Source organism: Triticum dicoccoides, chromosome 2B (genome assembly GCF_002162155.2).
Source record: "Triticum dicoccoides isolate Atlit2015 ecotype Zavitan chromosome 2B, WEW_v2.0, whole genome shotgun sequence".
Taxonomy (NCBI): Eukaryota; Viridiplantae; Streptophyta; class Magnoliopsida; order Poales; family Poaceae; genus Triticum; species Triticum dicoccoides.
This window is the reverse complement of record NC_041383.1, coordinates 775,784,916-775,796,202: the sequence shown is the minus strand read 5'-3', so window position 1 is coordinate 775,796,202 and position 11,287 is coordinate 775,784,916. Positions and strand designations below refer to the sequence as shown.

The window sequence follows — 11,287 nt, the reverse complement described above, 5'->3', positions numbered from 1 at the left end:
GGGCGGCGACGGGGACGGGGGCGGCGACGGAGACGAGCGGCGACGGAGACGATCGAGGGTGGCGGCGACGGCGACGGAGACGGAAACAGAGGAACAAACAGAGAGGGAAACTGAAATTTTCGTAGCTGTTGTATATATAGAAGGCACCTTTAGTACCGGTTGGAGCCACCAACCGGTACTAAAGGCCTGTTTTGGCCAGGCCAAGCGGCGGGAAGCGACCCCCTTTAGTACCGGGTGGTGGCACAAACCGGTACTTAGGGCCCCCCCTTTAGTGCCGGTTTGTGCCACCACCCGGTACTAAAGGGGTCGCGCTGCCACCCCAAAGTTTAGTCCCACCTCGCTGGGCGAAGGGCAGCCGCACTGGTTTATAAACCCAGCCACGGCTACCACTTCGAACTCCTCTATATAGCTAGCAGGCTTGTGGGCCTACACTCTGCGCGCTGCCCTGTGAGTCTGCTGGGCCTTTAAGGCCTGTAATTACACACCTGTGGCCTATCAGGCCCACAGGGCAGCGCCCCAATTTTTTTATAGTTTTTTTCTTTTCTGCTTTATTTTCTTCTATTTATTTTTGCGTAGTTTTTTGTATAGTTTTTTCTTTTCTGTTATATTTATTTTCTTCTATTAATTTGTGAGTAGTTTTTCATCTAGTTTGCCAAAATTCAACATTTTCAGAGTTCATTTTGTAGTGATTTTCAATTTCACGGTCATTTTGTAAACGATTGAAAAATAGCAAATATAATTTTTTTTCTTTTCTGCTTCATTTTTTCTTCTATTTATTTCTGAGTAGTTTTTTCTTTTCTGCTATATTTATTTTCTTCTATTTATTTTTGAGTAGTTTTTTATATAGTTTTTTTCTTTTCAGCTATAGTTTTTCTTTCTTTTCTGCTATTTTTTCTGTTAGTGCCCGTAGTTTTCAAATTTGAATAGTTTAAATTTTGAATTATTTGAAATTAGTGTGAATTTGTTTGCACATAAAATTTCTTCGCGTTTCAAATGCCAAAACACATAACTACCCTAACTATTACAGAGATTCCCCTCTCGGTGCGAAACACAGAAGAAAGTGATGATAGCTAGTGAAGCCGATCACATCTCAGATCTTTGGGTGTGAAACTTTTTCTTCGCGTGTGTCCCTTTGCGCCGTAACCATGGAAAATCTTCATCATTTAACGGGATGCTCGGGTCAATATTCACTGTGAATGGAGCAATTTCATCAAACTTTTCATAATCTTCTGACTTGTCTGTCTTGTCATCCACTCCCACGATGTTTCTCTTCCCAGAAAGAACTATGTGCCACTTTGGCTCATCGTACGATGCATTCACTTCCTTATCTTTTCTTTTTCTTGGCTTGGTAGACATGTCCTTCACATAGAAAACCTGTGCCACATCATTGGCTAGGACGAATGGTTCGTCTGCATACGCAAGATTGTTGAGATCCACTGTTGTCATTCCGTACTGCGGGTCTTCCGTTACCCCGCCTCGTGTCATATTGACCCATTTGCACCGAAACAAAGGGACCTTCAAACCACGTCGATAGTCAAGTTCCCATATGTCCTGTATATAACCATAATATGTTTCCTTTCCTGTTTTGGTTTCTGCATCAAAGCGGACACCACTGTTTTGGTTGGTGCTCTTCTTATCTTGGGCGATCGTGTAAAATGTATTACCATTTATCTCGTACCCTTTGAAAGTCATTATATTCGAAGATGGTAACTGGGACAGCAAGTACAGGTCATCTTCAATAGAGGTGTCATGCATGGTATGTGTCTGCAACCAGCTGGCGAAACTCCTGGTTTGTTCACGTGTAATCCAGTCATCAGACCGCTCCGGGTGTTTGGAGCGTAGCAAATTCTTGTGTTCATCCATATACGGAGCCACCAAGGCGGAATTCTGTAGAACTGTGTAGTGTGCTTCAGTGAGAGAATGTCTGTCCATACATATTATTTGTTCCCCTCCTAGCGTGCCTTTTCCATCCAGTCTGCCCTTATGCCGCGATTCAGGAACACCTATCGGCTTAAGGTCAGGAATAAAGTCAATACAAAACTCAATGACCTCCTCATTTTGATGGCCCTTGGAGATGCTTCCTTCTGGCCTAGCACGGTTATGAACATATTTCTTTAAGACTCCCATGAACCTCTCAAAGGGGAACATATTGTGTAGAAATACAGGACCCAAAACGTTAATCTCTTCGCACAGGTGAACTAGGACATGTGTCATGATGTTGAAGAAGGATGGTGGGAACACCAACTCGAAACTGACAAGACATTGCACCAAATGATTCTGTAACCTTGGTATGATTTCTGGATCGATTACCTTCTCAGAGATTGCATTGAGAAATGCACATAGCTTCACAATGCCTAATCGAACGTTTTCCGGTAGAAGCCCCCTCAATGCAACCGGAAGCAGTTGCGTCATAATCACGTGGCAGTCATGAGACTTTAGGTTCTGGAACTTTTTCTCTGCCATGTTTATTATTCCCTTTATATTCAACGAGAAGCCAGACGGTACCTTAATACTGAGCAGGCATTCAAAGAAGATTTCCTTCTCTTCTTTGGTAAGAGCGTAGCTTGCATGACCCTGATGTATGCCGTCTTCTGCGTGCATGCGTTGCTGGTCCTCCTGTGCCTCAGGTGTATCTTTTGTCTTCCCATACACGCCCAAGAAGCCAAGCAGGGTCACGCAAAGATTCTTCGTTACGTGCATCACGTCGATTGCGGAGCGGACCTCTAGGTCTTTCCAATATGGCAGGTCCCAAAATATAGATTTCTTCTTCCACATGGGTGCGCGTCCGTCAGCGTCCTTTGGAACAGGTTGTCCGCTAGGACCCTTTCCAAATATCACCTTCAAATCCTTGACCATATCATGTACATCAGCACCAGTACGGTGGCGAGGCTTCGTCCGGTGATCCGCGTCACCTTTGAAATGCTTGCCTTTCTTTCTTACGGGATGCCTGCTCGGAAGAAATCAACGATGTCCCATGTACACATTCTTCTTACAACTATTCAAATATATACTGTCGGTATCATCCAAACAGTGCGTGCATCCGTGGTATCCCTTGTTTGTTTGTCCTGAAAGGTTACTGAGAGCAGGCCAATCATTGATGGTCATGAACAGCAATGCCTTTAGGTCAAATTCTTCCTGTTTGTGCTCATCCCATGCATATACACCTGTTCCATTCCACAGTTGTAAGAGTTCTTCAACTAATGGCCTTAGGTACACAGCAATGTCGTTGCCGGGTTGTTTAGGGCCTTGGATGAGCACTGGCATCATAATGAACTTCCGCTTCATGCACAACCAAGGAGGAAGGTTATACAAACATAGAGTCACAGGCCAGGTGCTATGGTTGCTGCTCTGCTCCCCAAAAGGATTAATGCCATCTGCGCTTAGACCAAACCATACGCTCCTTGCATCATCTTCAAACTTCTTCCCGTACTTTCTTTCGATTTTTCTCCACTTCGACCCGTCAGCGGGTACTCTCAACTTTCCGTCTTTCTTACGGTCTTCTCTGTGCCATCGCATCGCCTTGTCATTCTCTTTGTTTTGGAACAAACGTTTCAACCGTGGTATTATAGGAGAATACCACATCACCTTGGCAGGAATCTTCTTCCTGGGGCGCTCGCCCTCGACATCACCATGCTCATCGCGGCTGATCTTATAGCGCAATGCACCACATACCAGGCAAGCGTTCAAATCCTCGTACTCACCGCGGTAGAGGATGCAATCATTAGGGCATGCATGTATCTTCTGCACCTCTAACCCTAGAGGGCAGACAGCCTTCTTTGCTTCGTACGTACTCTCGGGCAATTCGTTGTCCTTTGGAAGCATATCCTTTATCATTACCAGCAACTTTCCAAATCCCTTGTCAGATACACCATTCCCTGCCTTCCATTGCAGCAATTCCAGTGTGGTGCCCAACTTTTTCTTGTCACCTACGCAATTTGGGTACAACAATTTTTTGTGATCCTCTAACATGCGCTGCAACTTCTTTTTCTCCAAATCACTTGCGCAGTTTCTCTTTGCATCGGCAATGGCCCGACCTAGATCATCAACGGGCTCATCTGATGCCTCTTCTTCAGCTTCTTCCTGCATTGCCGGCTCAGCTTCTTCCCGCATTACCGGCTCAGCTTCTTCCCCCATTGTTGTATCATCGTATTCAGGGAACCCATGGCCAGGATAGCTGTCGTCGTCCTCTTCTTCTTCATTGTCTTCCATCATAACCCCTCTTTCTCCGTGCTTGGTCCAAACATTATAGTGGGGCATGAAACCGGACTCAAACAGGTGGACGTGAATGGTTCTTGACATAGAGTAATTGCGACCATTCTTACAGCCAGCACATGGACAAGGCATAAAACCATCCGCCCGCTTGTTTGCCTCAGCCGCAAGCAGAAAAGTATGCACGCCCTCAACGAACTGGGGAGAGCATCGGTCATCGTACATCCATTGCCGGCTCATCTTCATTACACAACACCGAATAGACCAAATTAATACAAGTTCATACAACACTTAAATGCAACAAACAAATGACTCTCTAGCCAAAGCATTTAAACGCAACAACAAATGCGATCAAGATCGCAACTAAGGTAACAATTGATCCAACAGCATAATGATACCAAGCCTCACTATCGATGGCATATTTTCTAATCTTTCTAATCTTCAAGCTCATTTTCTCCTTCTTGATCTTGTGATCATCGACGACATCGGCAACATGCAACTCCAATTCCATCTTCTCCCCCTCAATTCTTTTCAATTTTTCTTTCAAGTACTCATTTTCTCTTTCAACTAAATTTAACCTCTCGACAATAGGGTCGGTTGGAATTTCCGGTTCACATACCTCCTAGATAAAAATATCTATGTCAACTTGATGGGCATAATTTGTCATAAACACGAAATGCAACAAATAGTTTTAAAAGAGAATATACCACATCCGAATCATAACAAGGACGAGGGCTGACGGGGATGGATATCAAAACCATGGCACTATGTATAACAAATAACGTACGGGTAAGATAATTATTATACGAGTAACTATATATCCAAATCACACAAACATCAATTTTTTATATAAATTTCATGAACAAGAGGCTCACCACAAGGTGGTGCCGGCGACGGGACGGTGCGGGCGATCGAAGGTGGTTACGACGGAGATTTAGAAGGCACTAAGTAAACCACACCTACATATGCAAACTAAGTGTTATTTTAACCTCAAATTGCATATAAATCAAATACTAGCACATATATATATTTCCTCCCAAATTACTAAACTCACAAATTAATAACTATATAAAGCATTGCAAGAGCTAATCTAGCAATGAGAGATGAAAGGACAAAGTTGCTAACCTTTGTGATCATTTGAATGGATGGGGGCCTTCAAATCTTGACAAATTTTGGGCAAAATGTGTGATGAGCTCGAGAGGAAGAGGGGAAGAACAGAGAGGAGAGGGGAAAGGGGAAGAATAGAGCGATCTCGGGTGGACGAAGGGTTTATGTAGGACGACCTTTAGTACCGGTTCGTGCCAAGAACCGGTACTAAAGGTGCTGGAGGGGGCCCAGACTGACAACATCCTGCCACCACTCTCATTAGTACCAGTTCGTGGCACGAACCGGTGCTAAAGGTTAGCCACGAACCGGTACTAATGAGAGCGGCCCGGCTTGCCGTTGGAACCGGCACTAATGTATACATTTGTGCCGGCTCAAATACAAACCGGCACTAATGTGCTTCACGTTTGACCCTTTTTCTACTAGTGAGGGCACACTAGTAAAAAGGGGGCAATGGTCCAGGCCGGGTCATCCCATTAGTCCCGGTTCAGTCCAGAACCGGGACCAATGGTGGCATTGGACCCGGTTCGTGAGCCCCGGGGGCCCGCCGGGCCATGTGGGCCACTGGTCCCGGTTCGTCTGAACCTTTTGGTTCCGGTTAGTGGGACGAACCGGTACCAATGGGCCTCGCTCCTGGCCCACCACTATTGGTCCCGGTTGGTGGCTTGAACCGGGTCCAAAGGCTGCCCTTTAGTCCCGGTTCATGCCACCAACCGGGACCAATGAGGTGCCTATATATACCCCCTCGCGTAAGAGCAGTGCACACTGCTCTGTTTTTTCTGGCCGCCGAGGGGGAGAGGGCTTGGTGGTGCTCTAGCTCACCTCCTATGCACACAAGATGTTCGATGGAATGCCCGAGCCACACTAGTTAAGCTTTCTCCTCTTCAAGCTCGACCTCCAAGCTCCATTTTCCTCAATATTTGTCTAGGTTTAGCGGTCTGTCACGCCCCGTCCCCGTCTTCACCGTCGTCTATCACCCGCGTCGATCTCATCGCCGGCACCACCGTGGTGAGCCTCTTGTTCTTATCTTCTTTCTGAAAGGAAAACTATTCTTACTTGTATGTTTAGATAGATACTTGTATTATTTTATTACTTTTATTATTGCATCTTATATAGTGCGATGGTTTTGGTATCTGCCCATGTCGGCCCTCGTCCTGTCTATGATTCGGATGTGGTATATATTATCTTTTCATAACTATTGGTTCATTTATTGTTTATGAAAATTATGCCGACCAACGTGACATATATTTTATTTATCTAGAAGGTTGTTGAACCGGAAATTCCAACCAATCCTATTGTCGAGAGATTAAATTTAGTTGAAGAAGAAAACAATTTCTTGAAGGAAAAAATAAGAAAAATTGAGGAGGAGAAGATGATATTGGAGTTGCATGTTGCGGATGTCGTCGATGATCACAAGATTAAGATGGATGCAATGCGCTTGAAGATTAGAAAGATTAGAAAATATGCCATTCATACCGAGGCTTGGTATCATTATGCCGTTGGATCAGTTGTTACCTTGGTTGTGATTATGATCGCATTTGTTTTCGCATTGAAATGTTTTACATAGTTTCAATGTATGGTTTAATTAATTTAGATGCTCTGCAGAGCTTTATGTTGTTCTGTAATGATTTTCGCTTGAAGATGAGAACTATGTATGTACTTTGGTTTTAATGTGATGATGAACTTCTATTAATTTGGTCACTTAATTATCTATTCATGATGTTCTGTAATGATTTTTTACACACTTAATTATATATAATGCACGCAGATGAACCAGCAATGGATGTACGGTAACAGACACACCTCTGAGTACATTAAGGGCGTGCATGATTTTCTCGAAGTGGCTGAGGCAAACAAGCAAAATGGTTTTATGTGTTGCCCATGCCCTATATGTGGGAATACGAAGTCTTACTCTGACCGGAAAATCCTTCACACCCACCTGCTTTACAAGGGTTTCATGCCACACTATAATGTTTGGACGAGGCACGGAGAAATAGGGGTTATGATGGAAGACGGTGAAAAAGAAGAGTACGATGACAACTATGTGCCCCCTGAATACGGTGATGCTACTGAACATCAAGAGGAACCAGGTGATGTGCATGACGATACTGCAATGAGCGAAGCTGCTGAAGATCAAGAGGAACTAGATGATGTGCCCGATGATAATGATCTCCGCCGGGTCATTGTCGATGTAAGGACGCACTGTGAAAGTCAAAAGGAGAAGCTGAATTTCGATTGCATGTTAGAGGATCACAAAAAGGGTTGTACCCCAATTGCGAAGATGGCAACACAAAGCTCGGTACCGTAATGGAATTGCTGCAATGGAAGGCAGAGAATGTTGTGCCAGACAAATGATTTGAGTAGCTACTAAAAATATTGAAGAAGAAGCTTCCAAAGGATAACGAATTGCCCGACAGTACATACGCAGCAAAGAAGGTCGTATGCCCTCTAGGATTGGAGGTGCAGAAGATACATGCATGCCCTGATGACTGCATCCTCTACCGCGGTGCGTACAAGGATCTGAACGCATGCCCGGTATGCGGTGCATTACGGTATAAGATCAGACGAGATGACCCTGGTGATGTTGACGGCGAGCCCCCCAGGAAGAGGGTTCCTGCGAAGGTGATGTGGTATGCTCCTATAATACCATGGTTGAAACGTCTATTCAGAAACGGAGAGCATGCCAAGTTGATGCGATGGCACAGTGAGGACCGTAAGAAAGACGGGAAGTTGAGAGCACGCGCTGATGGGTCGCAGTGGAGAAAAATCGAGAGAAAGTACTGGGCTGAGTTTGCACATGACCCAAGGAACGTATGGTTTGCTTTAAGCGCGGATGGCATTAATCCTTTCGGGGAGCCGATCAGCAATCACAGCACCTGGCCCGTGACTCTATGTATGTATAACCTTCCTCCTTGGATGTGCATGAAGTGGAAGTTCATTATGATGCCAGTTCTCATCCAAGGCCCTAAGCAACCCGGCAACAACATTGATGTGTACCTAAGGCCATTAGTTGAAGAACTTTTACAGCTGTGGAATGGAAACAGTGTACGTACGTGGGATGAGCACAAACAGGAGGAATTTGACCTAAAGGCATTGCTATTCGTTACCATCAACGATTGGCCCGCTCTCAGTAACCTTTGAGGACAGACAAACAAGGGATACCACGCATGCACGCACTGTTTACTTGACACCAAAAGTATATACCTGGGAAGATGCATGAAGAATGTGTACCTAGGCCATCGTCGATTCCTTCCGACCAACCATCAATGTCGAAAGAAAGGCAAGCATTTCAAAGGCGAGGCAGATCACCGGAAGAATCCCGCCATGCGTACCGGTGATCACGTACTTGCTATGGTCAATGATTTACACGTAATCTTTGGAAAGGGTCCCAGTGGACTAGTTGTTCCGAGTAACGCTGGGGGACACACACCCATGTGGAAGAAGAAATCTATATTTTGGGACCTACCCTACTGGAAAAACCTAAAGGTCCGCTCTTCGATCAACGTGATGCACGTGACGAAGAACCTTTGCGTGAACCTTCTAGGCTTCTTGGGCGTGTATGGGAAGACAAAAGATACACCTGAGGCACGGGAGCACCTGCAACGTTTGCACGAAAAAGACGGCATGCCTCCGAAGCAGCATGAAGGTCCTGCCAGCTATGCTCTTATCAAAGAAGAGAAGGAAATATTCTTTGAATGCCTGCTTAGTATGTAGGTCCCAACTGGCTTCTCGTCGAATATAAAGGGAATAATAAATATGGCTGAGAAAAAATTTCAGAACCTAAAATTTCATGACTGCCATGTGATTATGACGCAACTGCTTCCGGTTGCATTGAGGGGGCTTCTATCGGAAAACGTCCGATTAGCCATTGTGAAGCTATGTGCATTCCTCAGTGCAATCTCTCAGAAGGTGATCGATCCAGAAATCGTACCAAGGCTAAGGAGTGATGTGGCGCAATGTCTTGTCAGTTTCGAGCTGGTGTTCCCACCATCCTTCTTCAATATCATGACGCACGTCCTAGTTCATCTAGTCGACGAGATTGTCATTCTGGGGCCCGTATTTCTACACAATATGTTCCCCTTTGAGAGGTTCATGGGAGTCCTAAAGAAATATGTCCGTAACTATGCTAGGCCAGAAGGAAGCATCTCCATGGGCCATCAAATAGAGGATGTCATCGGGTTTTGTGTTGACTTCATTCCTGGCCTTAAGAAGATAGGTCTCCCTAAATCGCAGTATGAGGGAGACTGACTGGAAAAGGCACGCTTGGAAGGGACTCAATAATATGCAGGGACGGATATTCTTGGTCTCAAGCACACTGCACAGTTCTACAGAACTCTACCTTTGTGACCCCTTATGTCGATGAACACAAGAACAGTCTGCGCCCCAAACACCCGGAGCAGTGCGATGACTGGATTACATGTGAACACATCAGGACTTTCAGCAGTTGGTTGGAAACACGTCTCAGAGGTGACAACACTGTTTGTGATGAGCTGTACTTGTTGTCCAGGGGACCATCTTTGACTGTTTCGATTTGGAAAGGATACGAGATAAATGGGAATACATTTTACACGATTGACCAAGATCAAAAGAGCACCAACCAAAACAGCGGTGTCCGCTTTGATGCAGCCACCGAGAGGGGAAAGGACACCTATTATGGTTACATAGTGGACATATGGGAACTTGACTACGGACATGATTTTAAGGTCCCTTTGTTTAAGTGCAAATGGGTCAATCTGTCAGGAGGCGAGGTACTGGTAGACCCACAGTACGGAATGACAATAGTGGATCTGAAAAATCTTGGGTACACTGACGAACCGTTCGTCCTAGCCAATGATGTGGCACAGGTTATCTATGTGAAGGACATGTCTACCAGACCGAGAAAAAGAAAAGATAAGGAAGCGAATACATCATACGATGAGCCAAAGCGCCACATAGTTCTTTCAGGAAAAAGGGACAAAGTGGGAGTGGAGGGCAAGACAGACATGTCTGAAGATTATGAAAGTTTCATGAAATTCCTCCCTTTAAAGTCAAGGCTAACCCCAGCATCCTGATAAACGATGAAGATTATCCATGGTTACGGCGCAATAAGCAAATGACACAAGCGAAGAAAAAATGGAGACTTTCTCCCGCAAAAATTATGATGATACCATGCCAACTTTGTAACAGACGAGTATGACACCATTGTCCGTTTTGTACATGCACATGCTATGTGGGTGAAATTATGATACCGTGCCAACTTTCAACTTTTTCAGAGTTCATTTGAAATGCTTTAATGTCTTATGGTTCAGCCCTCATAATACCATTAATCCCGGTTCGCTCCTTGTGAACTATGGTCTCACCAAGAACACTCTCAAGAGGGCAGCCACGTGGGCCATTGGTCCCGGTTCGTCTGGACCTTTTGGTCCCGGTTCCACGCACGAACCGGGCCCAATGCGCCTCGCCCCTGGCCCATGACCATTAGTCCCGGTTTGTGCCACAAACCGGGACTAAAGGGTTGGTCCTCGTTGCGCTTAGAGTTTAGTCCCACCTCGCCAACCGAAGGGTGCTCACACCGGTTTATAAGCCCATCCCTCTCTGCCTTTGTTGAGCTCCTCTCAAAGGGAATTTGACCTAAATTCATAGTGAATTTCTCTAAAATTCATAGAAATTTATTATGAACTTAGGTTGAATTTTCTCTATAGGCGCATCTATGTTCATTTTTTTAGTAAAGTTAATCACAAACTTGTGATTCACACAAATCTCAAAGAATTCAAATTTTAACTATTCAAATTTGAAAACTAATGGCACTAATAGAAAGTTTATAATTTTGCTAACCTAAAAGCAAAAAGAACTAAAAATAAAGAAAAAAACAAAAGAAAATAAATAATATAGAAAACAAAACAAAAAACTGGAAACAAAATAAAAATAGCAACAATAAGTATTTTTTTGTAAGTAGAAACAAAATAAAATGAATAAAGCAACAAAGAAAACAACA

The 11,287-nt window shown here is 44.5% G+C and overlaps 1 pseudogene; it reads right to left on the bottom strand.

Annotated features, from left to right (window-relative positions):
• LOC119368743 overlaps window positions 1-11,287 on the bottom strand; it is a 35,060-nt pseudogene that overhangs the window by 9,674 nt on the left and 14,099 nt on the right.